Below are 22525 nucleotides of genomic sequence, written 5' to 3'. Positions count from 1 at the left end.
GTTGCCAATCTTCCTCTTTTTGCTTGAGGAAAGTTGTCCCTGAGCTAACATCTGTGCCAGTCTTCCTCTATTTTATATGTAAGATGCTGCCATGACATGGCTTGACAAGCAGTGTGTAACTCTGTGCCCGGGATCTGAATCCTTGAACCCCAGACCCTGAAGTGGAGTGCACGAACCTAACCACTATGCTACCTGGTTGGCCCCTGTAACTGCTTTTTAACTGCATTGCCTGATCAAGTTCTATAAACCTCATCCAGGTTGCTTCACTACTGGATTGGATTCCAAGAATCCATTTTCTACCTGTCTGGCTTATGCCACGGGTTTTAGATCATTTAAGTGACATGAACTGAGAGATGTTGATAGCTTTTGTTAATTTGTGGTGACTCAAAGTATGTCAGAAGACTAGAAACAGACATAGTCTTATTTTTAAAAAAGGAAAATGTAGTTTTGGAAATCATTTTCCATCCTTGGAGGTGAGGTAGAGAAATATAGGCTAGCTCATCAGCATTAAACATTACATTAATAGGTGTAAAATAACCTTTCTTAAATAGTGTTACAAAGAAATCAGTGTCGAAGTTAGAGATGTGTTTAAAAAAGCTATTTTTGTCCTTGTATATTTTAATATTTTTATTAATGCTTTAGATAAATATACGGTTGTGCTTATAAAATTTCTGTACAACTCAGCTGGCAAGGATAGATGACTAAAGCAACTTCAAAATTTTGCCTGAAATAGCAGGTAGGAACCTATAGTGTGAGTTGCTTAAAAGTGAGGAATTAAAAAAATTTTGGAATTCAATTGAAAAAGTTCTGTGAGCAGAATTCAGTTCACGAATTTTAAGGCACTATACTAAGGGAATTAAAAATCAGTTACACTGTTCCTTCAAGGAGCCTATAATAAAGTAGAGAATACAGACATATCAGACTATACATTGTAAATTCTATGATAGAAGAATTAAGTGTTATGGGAGCAAAAGAGAGAGTAGTTAATTCTGAGGGATCATTGAATTCGTCTTTGAGGAAGAAGAGTTTCCAGGAATTGAAGATGAGGGAAAGTCATTGTCTTTTTTTCAATTGGAGGACTGAAAAATCAATTAGGGCTGTGTTTTTTAAGACAGATATATTTGTGAGCTGATAAAGACTAGATTGGAATGGGAGACTAATTAGGCTATTGCAGGTTGAATGGGGTGATGATGGTCTGAACTGGAGCAATAACAACAGGACAGAAAGAATAGACAGTTTTTTCCAAGACATTTTAGAAGTAGAATAAGTGGGATTTGTTGATTGTATATTGGTAGGAAAAAGAAAGAGTTAAGATGTCTCAAAGCTTTTTAGTTTGGGTGATTAGATATTTGTCATTGAGATTGTTGATATAAGGAGGAGGTAATTTTGCCAGGCAAGGAAGAAAATGACTAGGGATTTGTACTTGTGGAATACAAGGTACTTTTGGGACATCTAGATTGAGAGCTCAGAATATGGTAGTCTGAAGTTTGGGGTAGAGGTTGGGTTTAGAGACACAAAACAGTTTATAGGTTAAAATTTTCTGAAAGAGAGTTATAATGATTTTACCTATGGAGAGAGGATTAGAAAGGGACGTGTACATCTTGAGGGGAGCAGAGAGGAGTCACAATGCGTGAGAAAACGGAAGAGAAGAGACTTGGAAAACTTGTCTCAGAGGTAGGAAGAAAACCCAGTGTATTAAATGCATAAATATAAGGAATGTAATTAAGTTAAGCAGCAGTAGTAACAGTAGTACTAACAGCTAACATTCAAACAGCATTTTCCTAGTGCCCCACACTGTTCCAAGTACTTGACAGTATAAGCTCATTCATTCAAGAAACAATCACTAAGCATCCACCATGACCTAGGCATCATTCCAGGCTCTGAGAACAAAATCAGTGAACAAAACATAATTTCAACCTTCACAAATCTTATATTTTAATGAGAAGAGACAAATAATAAATATTAGGTATGATAATTACTATGAAGGAAAAAAACAAAAAAAATACCCCTTCTCCCAATCAGTATGTTCATCAGAAGATAACACTATCAAAATCCTACAGACAATACCTAATTTAGATATTCCAAATTAAATCCTACTTTATATCTAAACCACTTTTGATGAAAACTAGAAGGAAGTGGAGGTCGAAGATGGGAGTTTCAAAGGAAGGAGGGAAATGATGACTTGGTTAGAAGCTTCAGAGGGACAAATGATGTGGGGACTGAGAATATCAACTTTTGCATTTGGGGGAAGAACTAGCTCAATTTGATAGAGACTTTTAGGAGTTTGGTTTTGCATAATCTGAGAGATCCAACAGTGTGAGTTGCTTAAAAAAGAAAAAACAAAACAAATGAAGTACCGGACTGTGTTGATAGGATTCTGTCCATAATAAGGGATATAATATGTATTCCTTGTTGGTTAGCACACATTTACAATGTTGACCTTGCTTCTGAAAGCTGTTTTTTTTTTTAAAGATTTTTATTTATTTATTTTTTCCCCCCAAAGCCCCAGTAGATAGTTGTATGTCATAGCTGCACATCCTTCTAGTTGCTGTATGTGGGACGCGGCCTCAGCATGGCCGGAGAAGCGATGCATTGGTGCGCACCCGGGATCCGAACCCGGGCCGCCAGCAGCGGAGCGTGCGCACTTAGCCGCTAAGCCACGGAGCCAGCCCTGAAAGCTGAGTTTTAAGAACAGGAAATGAAAAATTGGATGTTTTAAGAGGAAGATAACCAGATGATGAAGTGTCTGAGAACTGTTGAAGGAGTTGAGAGTGCTTACTATGAAGGGAGAATGGGAGGGGACAGCTATTTTCAGGTAATGAAAGGCTATAATGAATAGTCTTCATAGAGTGGCACTAGATCCAGGTAAGTACTGCCAGACTTTTTTCCTTAAGAACTAGGATATTCTCTTAAATAATTACAGTTACAATGAAAAAATCAGGAAATTTAACATTAATGTAATGTTACCTAATTCATAGTCATAATCAAATTTTCTCAATCATCCTAATGACTTTCATAGCCTTTTAAAATGGAGGAGATCATGCGTTGTATTTAATTATCTCTCTAGACTCCTTTAATCTGGAACAGTTCAAGTTTCTTGACCTTGACATTTTTGAACAGTTTAGGCCAGTTATTGATTTTTTATTTTTGTTTTTTGTGAGGATGATTAGCCCTGAGCTAACGTCCGATGCCAGTCCTCTTTTTGCTGAGAAAGATTGGCCCTGGGCTGACATCCGTGCCCATCTTCCTCTATTTTATATGGGACGCCGCCACATCATGGCTTGACAAGTGGTGTGTTGGTGCGTGCCTGGGATCCGAACCTGTGAACGTCAGCTGCCACCGAAGCAGAGCATGTGGCTCTAACCATTATGCCACCGGGCTGGCCCCTAGGCCAGTTATTTTGTTGAATGTACCTCAATTTGTGTTTTTGATGTTTCCTTTGGTTAGATTCAGGCTATACATACTGTTAGTCTTAAATGTAATTAACTTTTTCAAAAACCTTTTTTTGACATATACATTTGTAAAATACATCATCATTATATATAATATATATAACGTATATAGCTCAGTGAATTTTCAGAAACTGAACACTCCCGAGTAACCAGCGACTAGGTCAAGAAAGAGAAAATTAGCAGTACTTCCTTCCAGTCACCTTCTGCTTCCCCATCTCAAGGGTATGCTTTATCCTGACTCTGACAGAATAGATTAGTTTTCTCTGATTTTGAACTTTATGTAAATGACATCATGTAATGTTAACTTTTGAAAGATTTTAAACCTAAATATTTTTACTATTGCTATGAAATTACGGAATCATTCAAGTTTTATCCTTTTGCTTCTAGGGAAAAGATGATCTTTTGTATTTGTATAATTTGTTTAAAATGTGAGTCTGTACTGACTTTTCCATTCGTGTATAGAAATTCCCGTACCTCTGTATGATGAAATTGATGCTGACATTGCTATTGAAATGAACAGAAATTACATTATTTTTTTTAGCGAAAAATAAAAAAAACCAGAAATCAGGCTCTGCTAAGGCAGGATGGCATGAAACTCTTTCTTCTGGTAGGGAAGTTTGGTGAAGCTTGACATCTTTTTTTTCTGATGTCCTTTGTTCCTCGGTAAATAATTATCAACACTGTGGGTTTTCTTACTGTGGGAAATTGGGCCATCCCCTTAAAACAATGGAATGAAGTCGCATTTGGCGGTGGTTTCTGAAGGATGTGCTTAGTCTGAAGTTCTGATAATCATTTATTCAGCATTTGGCACTTGTGTGTTTCTCTGATAAACGTTACTATCTCAATGTCAAGTTACTCTGTGTGGTTTTTGAGCTAAGAAAATTTTCCTTAGGTAAATTGAAATACTGTAGAATCAGCATTTCTAACCATTCTGTAGCCTTGAGCAGAATGCCTTGTGAGAGTTTCTAGCAAGTGTCCCTTTTAACTTTTATTGATTTCTGCTATATTTATGACATGGCATCTTCAGGTATGATTTTTTTTTTTTGAGAGGTACAGGAATTAAAAAAATCTGAGACCCTTGCCACCCCTACACCTTCAGTCATACTTCTTTGAAAGGATGCTTTTTCTTTTTTTAAATCAAAACATCAGATTAAACTTTTCTTTATTTAAAAAGTTGATTAGGTTTATTAGAAAAAATGAAGTGAATTGATTAGCCTAAATCTAAAATTATCTTTCATTGTAACATTAAAACACTGGTAAAGCTGCGTTGAGTGATAGCAAATTAGTAAAGCATATTATAAACCTCCTTTTCTTTATAAAGTATGCTTCATAAGCATATCTTAATGCACTTTTTTGCAGTCACTTTATTTTTTTTATTTTTTATTTTTTTTAATTTTTATTTATTTGTTTATTTTCCTCCAAAGCCCCAGTAGATAGTTGTATGTCATAGCTGCACATCCTTCTAGCTGCTGTACGTGGAACGCGGCCTCAGCCTGGCCGGAGAAGCGGCGTGTCAGTGCGGGCCCGGGATCCGAACCCCGGGCTGCCAGCAGCGGAGTGCGAGCGCTTAACCGCTAAGCCACGGGGCCGGCCCATGCAGAGTCACTTCAAAGTAAATTTAGAATTTACATTCCTAACAGAATGGATGGGGTTAAATTAGGGGCTGCTTATAAGGTTTTTGTAGAGCCCTTGACAATTTTAAGACTTTAACCATGCAACGTGTTAAGGGGAAAAGGGGGAGCAGGATGCAAAACTAAGTATGTGTGTGTGAATTTTGTTTTAAAAAGTGCACCTAGAAATAAGAATGGAAGGGAATACACCAGTATATTACGTGGTTGTTGAAGTGGGTTAAGCTATATTCGTACTTTATATTAAGGATATGTCTAATAATAATTATTCATTTAACAAATATCTATTGAACATCAAGTTCTAGACTAGGCTCTGGATTATAACAATGAAGAAAACAGATAAGTTCTTCTAGTGGAGGGCCGGCCCTGTGGCTTAGCGGTTGGGTGCGCGCGCTCCCGCTGCTGGCGGCCTGGGTTCGGATCCCAGGCGCGCACCGAGGCACCGCTTCTCCGGCCATGCTGAGGCCGCGTTCCACGTACAGCAGCTAGAAGGATGTGCAGCTATGACATACAACTATCTACTGGGGCTTTGGGGGAAAAATAAATAAATAAATAAAATCTTCAAAAAAAAAAAAGTTCTTCTAGTGGAGCTTATATTCAAGTTACAGGAGACGGCAAGCAAATATTCAGTTGAACCGTATTAAATTGCTGTTATTTTGCCATTTTTGACCTATAAAACTGGCAGTTTCATGTGGCTCAACCTAATATATATGTCAGATCGTGATAAGTGCTGTGGAAAAAATTGAAAGTAGGATAAAGAGGATAGAAATTGTGGTTGTGTGGAGGCGGGGAGTGGTGGTCAGGGCAGCCGGATACGGTGATATCAGCAGAGAACTGAAGAACTGAGGGAACTAACCAGAAAAGTATTCCACACGGATGGAACAGTAAATTGAAGTTCTGAAGCTTGCAGTTGTGTATTGCTCTGTGCTTGTGAGAATGCTTTAATATGTTTTTTGCAGTATTATGTGTTCTAATCATGTAGTCCTAGCTTAGGCCAACTATATTAGCACAATAAATTTTCCTAGGCAGGGGAATAGAATTAAGATATGATGATCTTCTATGTGTTTTTTACATATACCTGTTTTCTGGATAACAGTTCCCAACTTTTTCCTATAAAAGATCTTATTTATTATTTTCCCTCATAATCTATATTTTCAGAGGTTTTGTTTGCTAAACAAGTAGTGTTAATACTTCTGATCAGCATTGAGATTAACATTTCTATATAACTTTCTAGTAAAGAAACTTAGGTAGCGGGCCGGCTCCGTGGCTTGGCGGTTGGGTGCGCGTGCTCCGCTGCTGGTGGCCCGGGTTCGGATCCCGGGCGCGCACCGACACACCGCTTCTCCGGCCATGCTGAGGCCGCGTCCCACATACAGCAACTAGAAGGATGTGCAGCTATGACATACAACTATCTACTGGGGCTTTGGGGGAGAAAAATAAATAAATAAATAAAATTAAAAAAAAAAAAGAAACTTAGGTAGAACTAATGATAACAATGTAAATACCGTCAATTCTCATTATTTGCGGGTTTCATATTTACGAACTCACCTACTTGCTAAAATTTGTTTGTAACCCCAAAATCAGTACTCCTGGAGATTTCATGGTCTTTCACAGACATTTGCAGAGTGGTGAAAAATTTGAGTCACCCACTGCACATGTTCCCAGCTGAGGTTGAACAAGGTCATGCTCTGCCTTCTTTCAGCTGTCATACTGTAAACAGTGTTCTTTTCATCGTCTGTTTAGTGCCATGTCTTTTGCATTTTTATGTTTTTTGGGATGAGATTTTGCTGTTTAAAATGACCTCGAATTGTGCTGAAGTGCTGTCTAGCGTTCCTAAGTGCAATAAAGTTGTGATATATCTTATGGAGAAAGTACATGTATTAGATAAGTTTCATTCAGGTATGAGTTGTAGTGCTGTTGGCGGTGAGTTCAATGTTCATGAATCAACAATGTATATTAAATAAGGTGTCTTTAAACAGAAACACATAAAACAAGGTTACCCTGCATTTCCCTTAGGAGAACTGATTCAGTATTGGCTAATTCACTGTTTGTGGCAACTTTATGGAACATAACCACTGGGAATGATGAGAATCAACACCGTGAGATTTGTTATGACAGTTATAGATTTTTGAAATATTTTTTTTTCCATTTTCATTTTATTTATTTATTTATTTTTTGAGGAAGATTGGCCTTACGCTAATACCTGTTGCCAATCTTCCTTTTTTTTTCTTTCTTTTTTCTCCCCAAAGCCCCAGTACATAGTTGTGTATCATAGTTGTAGAGTTGTAGCTTTTCTGTATGGGATGCCACCTCAGCGTGGCTTGATGAGCAGTGAGTAGGTCCACGCCCAGGATCTGAACCAGAAAACCCGGGCCGCCAAAGTCGAACGCCTGAACTTAACCTCTATGCCGCTAGGCCAGCCCCAGGTTTTTGAAATACTGCAACTAGCTAAGGAACCCTTTAACCTCCTCTATAGGTTCTTAGAGGTGGTGGAGCATCCTTTTAGAGGTGGATTAGTATGTTGGTGAAATTTTTTTGTCCTCTCAGCTACTCTTAATTGTTGTTCTTTTTTTTTTTTTTTTAAGATTTTATTTATTTTTATTTTTTCCCCCCAAAGCCCCAGTAGATAGTTGTATGTCATAGCTGCACATCCTTCTAGTTGCTGTATGTGGGACGCGGCCTCAGCATGGCGGGAGAAGCGGTGCGTCGGTGCGCGCCCGGGATCCGAACCCGGGCCGCCAGCAGCAGAGCACGCACGCACTTAACCACTAAGCCATGGGGCCGGCCCTTAATTGTTGTTCTTGATTGTGTTGACCAAAACCATTGAGAATTCTTAGGACAGGTGGAGCATGGCTTTTAGAAAGGATTAAGTAATCATTTATTACCTGTGACTGGCTTTTAAAGAAACTGACATTGAATAACATCCTTCAAGATAAAAATCAGTGAATAAAATTAGTGGAAATTTAGCTTTTTCTCTAAATTTAACTAATTGACAAATTTATAACCGCTCTAAATACAGCATCGCAGAATTGGAATTTAAAATGATTATAAATGTAAGACTTTTGTTTTTAATATTTTAAAGTAAGCACTTAAGAATCATAATTATTTGTAAGCATTTTCAAAATGCTGTCTACAGTATGGCAGCTATGAAAGATAGCTTTAGAGAGGAAAACTGAAAGTTGATAAGGGAAAACGTTTATAAAAATTGAAAGTAATAGAGGGATCTTTACATCAGACATTTCACATAGGCTTTGCTGAATTACTAATACTTAAGTTGCAAATATCCATTAAAGATGAATGGTTGTGCAGAGCTGAGGTCATGTCCTAATGATGATAAGTGCATGGTACATAACATGTGTTCAATTAATGTATCCTGAAATAAATCAGTCTTACTAGTCCAAGAATCATTTCCAAGCTTTTCTGTTCCAGGAATAACCAAGCTTGTTTGGACCTCAATCAGAATGATATTTACGTAGATGCTTTCTCATTTCATTTCTTCTAAGTCATCAGTCAACTAAGGGAATTTTTTTGACTTAAGAAATTGAAAAGTTCAGGTTGTTTATCTGGCTTCAGGCAGAACTAAATCAAAGTGTTTAAATGATGTCCTTTTAGGGCTATATTTCTTTGGCCACTGAGAGTTTCAGCCTTATTCTTGGCCACTGAGAGTTGCTTGGCTGCTGACAGTTTCAACCTTATTTTTTGCTGCTCTAGTGAGAATCCTGTCTGTTAGGCTGTCTTAATTAGCCATATAACATCTGATGGAGGAACTGTGATTGGTGTTGCTTGCATCATACGCTGTGTGTGTGTATACACATATACATGTGTACACATAGATGCACAGATATGTACAATATAGCTTTATATTGTGTGAACTTTTAGCTTGTTTATTTTCATTGCTGAATATTATTTCATTGAATAATTCATCTAATGTTGATGGGCATTTAGGTAGTTAAAAATAGTGCTGCTATGAACATTCTGGTACATGTCTTTAGATGAAACATGCGTGCATTTTTTTTCACGTATATGTATTTCTATTGGGTATATACCTAGCTAGGATTGACGTGGTTGGGTCAGACAGTGTGTATTTATTGAGCCGTAGATATTACCAAGCAGTTTGCCAAAGTAGTTGTATCAGTTGACACTCCTACCAGTAGCATATCAGAGTTCTGGTTGCTCCACATTCTTGTCAATACTTGGTTTTGTCTTCTTTTATTATTTATTTATTTATTTATTTTTTGAGGAAGATGGGCCCTGAGGTAACATCTGTTGCCAGTCTTCCTCTTTTTCTTTTTTCTCCCGAAAGCCCTAGTACATAGTTGCATATCCTAGTTGTAGGTCCTTCTAGTTCCCCTATGTGGGATCCCACCTCCGCAGGTCTTGATGAGTGGTAAGTATGTCCGTGTCTAGGATCTGAACCAGTGAACCCCAGGCAGCCGAATCGGAATGCGAGAACATAACCACTATGTCACCGGGTCGGCCTGGTTTTGTCTTTTTTTAAAATCATAGTCATTGTGATTTTGATTTCTGTTTCCTTGATGACTAATGAAGTAGAACATCATTTCATGTTTATTGGCCAATTGGATCTCTTCTTTGTGTTCGAAATGCCTGGTTAAGTCTTTTGCCCATTTAAAAAATATTAGGTTGTCTGTCTTGTTCTTATTGGTTTATAGGAATTTATAGAATATAATTTGGACTTGAGTCCTTTTTTTGATCAAACTGTGTATTGCAGATATTTTCTCCCACTCTGTGGGTTGCTTTTCATTCTCTTAATGGTTTTTTGCTGAACAGACGTTCAAAATTGTAATATCCAGTTGATCCATTTTTTCACATATGGCTTTTTGTGAACTGTTTAAGAGAATCTTTGCCTAGTCCAAGATCCTGAAGATATTCTTCTGTTGTTTATCCTTCACCTTTAGATCCATAGTCTGTCTGAATTGATTTTTGTGTGTGGCACGAGGTAGTAGTCAAAACACATTTTATTTCATATGGATATCCAGTTGACCGAGTATAATCTATTGGAAAAAACCTTCCTTTCCCCATTGTACTGTGGTTTCACCTTTGTAGTAAATCAGGTGACCATATTTGCTCATACTCCTTTTGGTTAAAGGAAAAGTAGTTGTTCCTTTTAAACATTTAAAAATATTGTCATTGGGCCAGCCCCGTGGCTTAGTGGTTGAGTGCGCGAGCTCCGCTGCTGGCGGCCTGGGTTCGGATCCCGGGCGCGGACCGACGCACCGCTTCTCCGGCCATGCTGAGGCCGCATCCCACATACAGCAACTAGAAGGATGTGCAACTATGACATACAACTATCTACTGGGGCTTTGGGGGGAAAAATAAATAAATAAAATTATAAAAAAAAAATATTGTCATGACTAAAAGTCAAAGGAAAGGTCATTCTACAAGAAAACATTTTTAATTTTGATCTTGAAAATCCTTTGTTTTATCACATTATATTAGTATTAACTAATTGGCTTGCTTGTCTTAAGTTTTCTCTTCTAGGAGATAAATAGGAAATAAATACAATGATGGGTACTTTCGGCATCAAGCCTTACGCACTGCCATGTGTTCAGGCCTCACACCTCTTCATAGATGGACATCTTTCCCTCTTCTGGACAAAGAGAGAAGACTTTGCAGGAGAGCCTGAATGACTTACAAAGAAGTATAAAACTCTCTTCTCTATTTTTCTGTTAAATGATATCATTCATTAAACAACAAACATACTACAGAAAACAATAATAGACCTGTCAGAATATCTTCTACTTTTGATTAGCACTGGGCTATTCTTACAGATTTTGTGTAAGTAGTATAAAGTTGTTATTGATATTCTCAAGTAAATCTGTATTTTAACTTCTGGAAAACTTGATTGTTGACAGCCTTTGGGAGGAAGTATTAACACAGACCCTGTATCATCTGTTTTTCAGACGTAACCTATCTTATTTTCTTGTGGAAGGAGTTCTTCCTTCACAGTGTTCATAGAATTATTATCATAATGCAGAGAGCCAGAGTCTCGTGGATTGAACTCTGGTTTAGGCAGTAAAACCTAGGTTCAAGTTCTGGCTTTATTAGTTGTGATCATAGGCATTTATTGAGTCTGTTGCCATATTTAGGGAATGAAGATGATGCCTAGCCTGTCTACTTTTGAGGTTATTGTGAAGGTATAATGAGGAAGTTGTTATTGTAAAGCACAGTAGCAGTAGAGTGGTTATATGTTCTGCCACTTAATTAGCTGTGTAATGTTGGATAAAATAACTTTGTTAAGCCTCAGTTTTCTCATCTGTAAAATGAGAATAATAATAGTGCCTACCTCCATCAGGTTTTGAGAGTTTTAAATGAGATAATGCATATAAAGTATAGAGCCTGGCATATTGGACATAATAAATGTTAACAGTCCTTTTTATATACATCTAGTGATTAAGCACTATGTATTGGGGGTACTTTATATAAATTATTTCGTGTAATTCTTAGGACAATTCTCTGTGGTAGGAATGCTTTTCCCCCATTTCACAGATGAGGAACAAGTGTCAGAGGTTAATTGCTCAAGGTCACATAACTAGTAAGTGGTTTTGTTTGGATTGGAACCTAAAACTTTAAAAATTTTTCTCTCCAGTATACTCAGATGCCTTTCAAATATATGCTGTAGGTATGTCTACACCATATGGACAAATCACCTTTGATTCATGTTTACAAAATTTTTCAGACTGAGTTTTATGTATTTCTACTGTTTTCAAATGTCTTCTATCCCAGTCTTCCTAGATTTCTTTAATTTGCTCAATAGGCCAGAACTTCTACTACAGAAATAAACATACTTTGTTGATATATAATTAAGAACAGTTAATGGTTTGTTTACAAACCACTAGACTCCTTGAGTCTGGCTGAGTTAGCTATTACAGAGTGACTTTCGATTTTACGTTTGGAAAGGGAAAAATACTCTTTGATTTTATTCTCTGCTTATAAGGAGCTTACTTCAATTTGAAGTGCAAAACTGTAATGACTCTATAGCCAAGAGAAAAAAGTCAGAAGACCCAGAAATGAAAAAGTACCAAGCCTTAAATATTTCTGGGTGAAGGTTTTTAATGCTGAGTCTGGGAAGATAGAAACAGCCATTGTATTCAAAGGGAATTTGGAGAAATATTTTCAAGTTTTCTTTTTTTTTTTCCCCTAATGCAGTTCATTTTTTGAACCTGGAAAACTAATGGAGATCTTTAAAGTAGTCTTAGTCACAGTACCTCCTGCATGATGGTCTTTCACATTTCACTCCATTGCTTGTAAAATGGGTAGCATTCAAATAAACTCTTTCACTTGGTGCTATATATTTATTTAAAATCCATTTTTAAAAGACAGTTTTTGTGGAAAGGTCTGTGTGTTTGTGAGCAAAAGATTTTCTACTGACAATTCATATGTGAAGTTGAATTTGTAAATCATTGGGAAAATAAGACAGCATTTATGAATTTTGTCAACAACTTGGAATTTATCTTCTATGTGGAGTTAGATTTAGGTGTTTATGAAAGGTAATTTGTTGTGTGTTTGTAGGTCATAATACTAACACTGTTTCCCAAACTTCAATCCTCTTATAACTTGTTTTTAGTGTATGTAAATATAATCTGTATAATTCTTTACTTGAGACTTTTCTTTGACTAAACCTTCTGCCTAGCCTCAATTAAAATTTTTTTAGTAAAATCATTGGTTTGATGCACTAGTTATCCGTTTTCATAATACTCCTTAAAGTAAACACTACCTAAATAAAAGGTCATTCTTTTACTCTCTGAAATTATCAGCATAAGAATGAATAACATATTTTGAAATGTATCGAATTAACTGAATTATCACATTTATATTTACATATCAGCATATAACTCTGAAATTCATAGGAAAAAAATGAGAAATAGTCTTTGATGGTTAATGAGTCCGTAGCTTATAGAAAAATTGCTTCTAAATTTTTCTTTTTCTTGGTGAGGAAGATTAGCCCTGAGCTAACATCCATTGCCAATTGTCCTCTCTTTGCTGAGGAAGATTGGCCCTGGGCTAACATCCATGCCCATCTTCCTCTGCTTTATATGGGATGCCGCCACAGCATTGCTTGACAAGCAGTGCGTCAGTCCACCCCTGGGATCTGAACCTGTGAACCCCGGGCTGCTGAAGCGGAGTGTGGAACTTAACCGCTTCGCCACCGGGCTGGCTCCTAAATGGGTTTTTAAAACTTCATTTATCTCCTTAGATTCACTTTATGTTTTTACTTTGTTCAGTACTCCTTTGACCCACTTACATGAAATAGAATTCTTGAATAATATTTAGAAGTGATAGCTTGATAATTCCTTGTCTTTTTAATACTTATTTCTGTATGATGTCATAATATCAGTTTTATTACAACTTCAGTGGTTCCAAGTTATTGTATTTAATTGGCAAAAACTTAAAAAAGGTTTTACAGATGAGTCCAGGATAATTTTCAAAAAAATTTTTGGGATCAGTGTGGGGTCGCCAATTTTTAATTTTTTTAAAAAATGACATTAGAAAATTTACTGAAACCTCCTTTCACACCAAAAAAGAGGATGACATAAATTCAGAACAAAGGAATTCTTTAAATTGAGTAAATCTAGCTATATGGAAAATGAAGTATATTTTCTGTATTTTACTCACTTCACTGAAGACTAGTTTTTGGGACCTAATAGCCTAAACACAGGATTTGGTTATGTTTCTTTTTTCAGGTTTTTGTCCCATTTCTCTGACGGGTCTTTGTCAGTTTCTGGAATTGTTTCTTCTTTTTATACCTGGTACCTGGACATTGGTGCCTTCAGAGTTTCTGTCCAAAACTCTCTTCTCTATTCTCACCTTGGTTGAATTAATCTGCTGTCACAGCTTCAACTGTGATTCATGAATTATGCTTCTGTAGACTATTCATGTTTTGAGAATTAGCCTGAGATTTTCTACTTCTAAAATGGAACATTAGAATCTTTTGCTGAAGATTTTATTCCGTTAGATTTTTCTTTGAACTAATATTAGAACATTCACTTATATACTACTCACTTTATATACTATAAGTTAGAGAAAGCTATGACATCATTAAAGTGCACATTATGTACCAAAAAAAAAAAATGATGAATGATTGGATATGTGTATGGGTGAGTGGGTTGGATGATAGAGGAAAAGGGAACTAAAAAGTTTAGTCCAGAGTTTTGGTTTGGACAACAGGGTGTTTTGTCGTGTCATTCATTTAGATAAGTAATTCTGATGGAGGAACCAGGTATTAGTACTGGGGCTGCAAGGAAGATGATGAATTCAGTTTTGAACAAGAAGAATTTGAGGTTTTTGTAGAATCTGACAAGCAGTTGGATATATGGACCTGAAGCTCTGAAGAGAAAAGTAGAAGCTGACGTACAGATTTAGGAGCTCTCAGCATTAGTGAGGTTATTGTGCGAGGATAAAAGAAGGCAGTTAACAGAAGAGGGACTAGGACAGAACCTTGAGGAGTACTCCCTGAGCAAAGGACGAGTAGTTTAAGAATCTTTGACTTTCTCTTAAAACCCCACATCCAGTCTATTAGTGAATAGATTAGTCTATTAGTGAATTCTGTTGGGCTTGCCTTCAAAATCTGTGTTGAAGTGGATCATTTCTTACCACTTCCACTGATAACTGCACTGTTATTTCTCCTATAGCAATAATAGCTTCTGAAACCATTTCTACTCCTTTGTTGTGTACAGTCTGTTCTACACACTGCTGTCCAAATGATCCTTTTAAATAAATGTCGGATCATGTTACTCCCTTGATCAAAATTCGCCAGTGGCTTTCATCTCACTCAGAATAAAATCCAAAGCCCTGACCGTGGCCTACCTGGCCCTACATGATCACTATTTAAATGTTAGGTCATTAGAGAATTCCTTCCTGACCACATCATCATTTTTCATTGTCTTCTCTTTATTTATTTATGTTTTTATTGGTCATAATAGTTTATAACATTGTGAAATTTCAGTTGTACATTATTATTTGTCCGTCACCGTATGAATGCACCCCTTCAGCCCTTGGGCACACCCACAACCCTCCTCCGCCTGGTAACCACTAAACTGCTCTCTCTGTCCGTTAATCTTAGACGTATGAGTGAAATCATATGCTGTTTGTCTATCTCTGGCTGGCTTATTTTCGCTTCATGTAATATCCTCAAGATCCATCCATGTTGTGAATGGGACTTTTTTTTTTTTATGGCTAAGTAGAATTCCATTGTATATATACACCATATCTTCTTTATCCAATCATCAGTCGATGGGCACTTGGGTTGCTTCCACTTCTTGGCTATAGTGAATAATGCTGCAATGAACATAGGGGTGCATAAGTCTCTTTGAATTGTTGATTTCAAGTTCTTTGGGTAAATACCCAGTAGTGGGATAGCTGGGTCATATGGTATTTTTTTTTTTTTTTTTTTTTTTTTTTTTTTTTTTTTGTGAGGAGATCAGCCCTGAGCTAACATCCGCCAATCCTCCTCCTTTTTTGCTGAGGAAGACGGCCCTGGGCTAACATCGGTGCCTATCTTCCTCCACTTTATATGGGACGCCGCCACAGCATGGCTTACCAAGCAGTGCGTCGGTGCGCGCCCGGGATCCGAACCAGCGAACCCCGGGCCGCCGCAGCGGAGCGCGCGCACTTAACCGCTTGCGCCACCGGGCCGGCCCCCATATGGTATTTTTATTTTTAATTTTTTGAAACATCTCCATACTGTTTTCCATGATGGCTGTACCAGTTTGCATTCCCACCAGCAGTGTTATGAGGGTTCCTTTTTCTCCACAACCTCGCCAACATTTGTTACTTTTTGTCTTGGTGATTATAGCCATTCTAAGGGGTGTAAGTGTAGCTTTGATTTGCATTTCCCTGATGGTTAGTGATGTTGAACATCTTTTCCTGTGCCTATTGGCGATCTGTATATCTTTTTTGGAAAAATGGTCAGATCCTCTGCCCATTTTTTGATTGGGTTGTTTGTTTTTTTTTGTTGAGTTATGTGAGTACTTTGTATATTATGGAGATTAACCCCTCGTCGGATATATGATTTGCAAATATTTCCTTCCAGTTGGTGGGTTGTCTTTTCGTTTTGATCCTGGTTTCCTTTCCCTTGCAGAAGCTCTTTAGTCTGATGAAGTCCCACTTGTTTATTTTTTCTTTTGCTTCCCTTGTCTGAGTAGACATGGAATTGGAAAAGATGCCTCTAAGACTGGTGTCAGAGTGTATTGCCTATATTTTCTTCTAGGAGTTTTATGGTTTCATGTCTTACCTTCAAGTCTTTGATCCATTTTGAGTTAATTTTTGTGTATTGTGAAAAATAATGGTCTACTTTCATTCTTTTGCACATGGCTGTCCAGTTTTCCCAGCACCATTTGTTGAAGAGACTTTCCTTTCTCCATTGTATGTTCTTAGCTCCTTTGTTGAATATTAGCTGTCCATGGATGTGTGGTTTTATTTCTGGGTTTTCAGTTCTGTTCCACTGATCTCTGTGCCTGTCTTTGTACCAGTACCCTACTGTTTTGATTACTATAGCTTTGTAGTATATTTTGAAGTCAGGGATTGTGATGCCTCCAGCTTTGTTCTTTTTTCTCAGGATTGCTTTAGCTTTTTTCTCAGGATTGGGGTCTTTTGTTGCCCCATATGAATTTTAGGATTCTTTGTTCTCCTTCTGTGAAGAATGTCATTGGGATTCTGATTGGGATTGCATTGAATCTGTAGATTGCTTTAGGTAGTATGGACATTTTAACTATATTTGTTCTTTCAATCTTTGTGCATGGGAAATCTTTCCATTTCTTTATGTCATCATCAATTTCTTTCAGTAATGTCTTATAGTTTTCATTGTATAGGTCTTTCACCTCCTTGGCTAAATTTATTCCTAGATATTTTATTCTTTATGTTGTGATCATAAATGAGATTTTCTTCTTGAATTCTCCTTCTGTTAGTTTGTTATTAGAGTGTAGAACTGCAACTGATTTTTGTAAGTTGATTTTGTACCCTGCAACTTTGCTGTATTTGTTGATTATTTCTAATAGTTTACCGATGTATTCTTTAGGGTTTTCTATATATAAAATCATGTCATCTCCAAACAGTGAGAGTTTCACTTCTTCAATGCCTATTTGGATTCCTTTTATTTCTTTTTCTTGCCTAATTGCTCTGGCCAAAACTACCTCCAATACTATGTTGAATAAGAGTGGCAAGAGTGGGCCCCCTTGTCTGTTCCTGTTCTCAGAAGGATGGCTTTCAATTTTTCCCCGTTGAGTATGACGTTGACTGTGGGTTTGTTGAATATGACCTTTACTGTGTTGAGGTATTTTCCTTCTATACCCATTTTATTCAGAGTTTTTATCGTGAATGGATGTTGGATCTTGTCAAATGCTTTCTCTGCGCCTATTGAGATGATCATGTGGTTTTTATACCTCATTTTATTAACGTGGTGTATCACATTGATTGACTTGTGGATGTTGAACCATCCCTGTGTCCCTGGTATGAATCCCACTTGATCATGGTGTACAGTCTTTTTAATTTATTGCTGTATTCAGTTTGCCAATGTTTTGTTGAGGATTTTTGCATCTGTTTCTATCAGTGACGTTGGCCTGTAATTTTCGTTCTTTGAGTTGTCCTTATCCTCCTTTGATGTCAGGGTCATGTTGGCTGTGTAGAATGTGTTAGAAAGTGTTCCATCTTCCTCATTTTTTTGGAATAGTTTAAGAAGGGTAGATATTAAATGTTCTTTGAATGTTTGTTAGAATTCTCCAGAGAAGCCATCTGGTCCTGGACTTTTATTTTGGGGGAGGTTTTTGATTACTGTTTCAATCTCCTTACTTGTGATTGGTCTATTCAGATTCTCTATTTTTTCTTGGTTGAGTTTTGGGAGGTTGTATGGGTCTAAGAATTTATCCATTTCTTCTAGATTGTCCAATTTGTTGGCATGTAGTTTTTCACAGTATTCTCTTATAATCCGGTGTATTTCTGTGGTATCTGTTCTAATTTCTCTCCTTGCATTTCTAATTTTATTTATTTGAGCCTTCTCTCTTTTTTTTTTAGTGAGTCTGGCTAAGAGTTTGTCAGTTTTGTTTATCTTCTCAAAGAACCAACTCTTAGTTTCCTTGATCCTTTCTACTTCTTTTTTTGGTTACACTTTCATTTATTTCTGCTCTAATTTTTATTATTTCCCTCTTTCTGCTGACTTTGGGCTTTGTTCTTCTTTTTCTAGTTCTGTTAGGTATAGTTTAAAATTGCTTCTTTGAGATTTTTCTTGTTAAGGTGGGCCTGTATTGCTATGAGTTTCCCTCTTAGGACTGCTTTTGCTGCATCCCATATGAGTTGGTATGGTGTATTTTCATTTTTATTTGTGTCCAGTTACTTTCTGATTTCTCCATTAATTTCTTCAACAATCCATTAGTTGTTCAGTAGCATGTTGTTTAGTCTCCACATCTTTGTCACTTGCCCAGTTTTTTTCTTGTAGTTGATTTCTAGTTTCATAGCATTATGGTCAGAAAAGATGCTTGATATGATTCAGTCTTCTGAAATTTATTGAGGATTGCTTTCCAACATATGATATATCCTTGAGAATGTTCCATGTGTGCTTGAGAATGATGTGTATTCTGCTGTCTTTGGATGGAGTGTTCTATATATATCTCTCTGTGTATATTAAGTCCATCTCGTCTAGTTTTGTTTAAATCCACAGTTTCCATGTTGACTTTCTGTCTGGGTGATCTATCCATTGATGTAAGTGGGGGTATTAAGGTCCCCTGCTATTATTGTGTGGTTGTTAATATCTCCTTTTAGGTTTGTTAATAGTTGCTTTATGTACCTTGGTGTTCCTGTGTTGGGTGCGTATATATTTAAAAATATTATGTCTTCTTATTGGAGTGTCCCTTTTATCATTATATACTGCCCCTCTTTGTTGCTCATTAGCTCTTTTATCTGGAAGTCTACTTTGTCTAAGTATGGCAACACCTGCTTTCTTTTGTTTGCCATTAGCTTGGAGTATTGTCTTCCATCCCTTCACTCTGAGCCTGTTTGTCTTTAGAGCTGAGGTGTGTTTCCTGGAGGCAGTGTATTGTTGGGGTGTGATTTTTAATCCATCCTGCCACTCTGTGTCTTTTGATTGGAGAATTCAATCCATTTACATTTAGAGTGATTATTGATGTATGAGGGCTTAATGCTGCCATTTTATTGCTCAGTTTTCGGTTCTTCTGCATTTGCCTTGTTTCTTGTCCCGTGTATTTCGGACTACCGATTCAATTTGGTAGTTCTCTATGATGGTTATATTAGTTTTCTCTTTATTTATCATTTGTGTCTCTGTTCTGATTATTTCTTTAGTGGTTACCATGAGGTTTGTATAAAAAAATCTCATAGATGAGGTAGTCTGTTTTCTGATAGCCTCTTATTTCCTTAGGCTAAGCCAATTCCATCCCTTTCCTCTTGCCCTTCTAAGTTATTATTGTCACAACTTATTCCATCTTGTGTTGTGAGTTTGTGGTTAAAATGATGAGATTATATTTATTTTTGATGTTTTCCTTCCCTTTATCTACAATGTTATAGTTGTTTGCTAACCTATTCTGACAGAGACCTGTAATTTTCTGATTTTGTCTACATATGTTCTCCTTGCTCAAGGCTTTGTAACCCTTTTTTTTTTTACCCCCCAGGTATGAGGGCCTAGTTGAGCATTCTTGTAGGGAGCGTCTTGTGTTGATGAACTCCCTTAGCTTTTGTTTATGTGGGAAAGTTTTTATTTCTCCATCATATCTGAAGGATACTTTTGCTGGATAGAGTATTCTTGGCTGAAAATTTTTCTCTTTCAGAATTTTGAATATATCATTCCACTCTCTCCTAGCCTGTAAGGTTTCTGCTGAGAAATCCACTGAAAGTCTGATAGGGGTTCCTTTGTAGGTTATTTTCTTCTGCCTTGCTGCCCTTAATATTTTTTCTTTGTCATTGACTTTTGCCAGCTTTACTGCTATATGCCTTGGAGAATTTCTTTTTACATTGATATAGTTAGGAGTTCTATTGGCTTCTTTCACTTGTGTTTCCAGCTCCTTCTCCAAGTAGGGAAGTTCTCAGGTATTATTTCTTCGAACAAGTTTTCTGCTCCATTCTCCTTCTCTTCTCCTTCTGGAATACCTATAATCCTTATGTTGCATTTCCTAATGGAGTTGGATATTTCTTGGAGAGCTTCTTCATTTCTTTTTAGCCATAGTTCTCTTTCTTCCTCCATCTGAAGCATTTCAGTATTTCTGTCCTCCAGACTGCTGATTCTCTCCTCCATAATATCAGCTCTGTTATTCAGGGAGTCCAGATTTTTCTACATCTCATCCATTGTGTTTTCATCTCCAACATTTCTGATTCGTTTTTCTTTATAGTTTCAGTCTCTTTTGTGAAGACGTTCCTGATTTCATTGAACTATCTGTATTTTCTTGTAACTGATTGAGTTTATTTATGATAGCTATTTTGAATTCTCTGTCATTTAGATTATAAATTCCTGTGCCTTCAGCATTGATTTCTGGTGCTCGTCATTTTCCTTCTGGTCTGGAGATTTAATAAATTATTTTATACTGTCTGATGATGTGGATTTGTGCCTCCACATAGTGATAGTATCTGGTTGCAGATTCCACCTGCTGACTTTGGGTAGGGGTCAAGAGCTGTGTGTTCTGAGCCGGTTGCGATCTGCGGCTCACTTGCACACAGCTGCTGCTTTTCTGTCTTCTGTATGGGTGCCCTGGCCAACTGGCTGAGCTGGAGCGCCAGTTTAGGGGAGGGGCACGTTCTTTTGCCTGTAAGATCCCAGGGGCGTTCTCACTTTGCCCTCGCTATCTGCTCTCCTGGGGTGCTAGCTTGATGGAGATACCCCCACAGTAGTTTCGTCACCTCTGTGTAGGGCTTTTCTATGAGCTGTGAGGGAACTTAGAGAGTGAAACTGTTCCCACAGAGGGCTCCCCTTCCCTCCTCTCCTCAGAGCCACACAAGGTCTGGAGCCCAGGGTCCTTCCCGATGAGGAGGGAGAGGAGATCTCCTTACCTCCTTCCACTTCCTGTAGGGGTCCAACACTTCCACTTTCAGCCGTATGGCTGCCTGGTCTCTTGGACATCTTTGGTGTGGTGTGAATGTCCTCTGTTGGTATATGAATGTCCTTTTTGTTGTATCTTAGTGGGGAGAGTCTAAGGGGAGAGCTCACTCCTCCATAATGCTGCTGTCACTCCTCTTCTCTTTATTTTGTATAGTACTTCTCACCTGACATAATTTATCTATTGAATTGTTTTATAAGCTCTGAAAGCAGGAACTTTCCTTTACATTCCAGTCTCCAGAACGGTTGTCATGACCACGGTTGGTCCCAGTTAATATTTACTGAATGAAGGAAAACGAGTGACAATATTGGATGTTGTCACTTTCCTGCTTAAATTTTTGTTTATTCTTTTATTCCCTTTGATCAGATTTCTTACTGTACTCTGTTCCCTTTCCATTATACTCTTGAGTTCACATTCACACAGCAGCCAGAATGATCTTTTAAAAATGTATATCATGGGGCCGGCCTGGTGGCGTAACGGTTAAGTACACGTTCTCTGCTGCTGGTGGCCCAGGTTCGGATCCTGGGCACGCACTGACGTACCGCTTCTCTGGCCATGCTGTGGCAGCGTCCCACATAAAGTGGAGGAAGATGGGCACGGATGTTAGCCCAGGGCCAGTCTTCCTCAGCAAAAAGAGGAGGACTGGGATGGATGTTAGCTCAGGGCTGATCTTCCTCACACACACAAAAAAATGTATATCAGATTGTATCATTCCCCTCTTTAAAATTCTTCAATAGAATAAATAATCCAAAATAAATTAAATAAAATAAAATTTAAAAAGTAAATAAAAACAAAGATCAAATTCATCTCATAGCCTACAAAGCCCTTTATGGTCCGGCGGTTGTCTGCTTTAGAGCTTCTTTCGTGATACTTTCTCCCTTGCCTGCCCCAAGGGTCCAACCTCACTGGCCTCATTCCAGTTTCTGATATGCCAAGTCTTTTTTTATTTCAGTGCCTCCATAGATACTGTTCCTCTTTTCTCAAACTTTTTTTCCCTTACTGGTTTATCCTCCATATTTACCCTTAGTTTGAGTAATGTCCCGATAATAATCTTTAATAAAGGCTTTTTGGGCACCAGGGAAATGAAGAATAAGAGAGGATATTTTGTTATAAAATAGTTTTCGTGAATGAAACAGACAAGTGAATAGATGAGTATAGTAAATAGTAATTTTCAAACTTATAGGGGGATAGTTTGAGGGAGGGTGGGCAAGCTTACTGTCATGCAGTCACTTTACCTTTACTTTTAAGTAGAGTGTATTCACTTTTTTGTTTCTCCAGCACATAATTTAATTAAGAGTTTTTGCCTTAAAAAACAGTTTGAAAAACACCACATATGCTTGGTGGTATGATAAGAGCTATGCACAGAGTTCCCTGAGAACAGTTAGCTTCCTGGAGG

General features: G+C 37.5%; 1 protein-coding gene across 6 annotated transcripts in view; it reads left to right on the top strand.

Annotated features, from left to right (window-relative positions):
• Nucleotides 1–22525, top strand: part of ZZZ3 (zinc finger ZZ-type containing 3) — a 118600-nt gene that overhangs the window by 15640 nt on the left and 80435 nt on the right. For 4 of the 6 annotated variants that reach the window (XM_058538339.1, XM_058538338.1, XM_058538337.1 and 1 more), the window contains exon 1: nucleotides 10580–10876. The exons of 1 other annotated variant lie outside the window; for it this stretch is intronic. The gene's annotated coding sequence lies outside the window, so the exon portion shown is untranslated. Of the gene's footprint in view, nucleotides 1–10578; nucleotides 10877–22525 lie in introns of those variants that run through there. One more of the 6 variants, XM_058538340.1, reaches the window with a different exon arrangement.

Source organism: Diceros bicornis, chromosome 4 (genome assembly GCF_020826845.1).
Source record: "Diceros bicornis minor isolate mBicDic1 chromosome 4, mDicBic1.mat.cur, whole genome shotgun sequence".
NCBI classification, from domain to species: Eukaryota; Metazoa; Chordata; class Mammalia; order Perissodactyla; family Rhinocerotidae; genus Diceros; species Diceros bicornis.
Note: the sequence above shows the minus strand (reverse complement) of the source record. Positions and strands in the feature narration are given on the sequence as shown.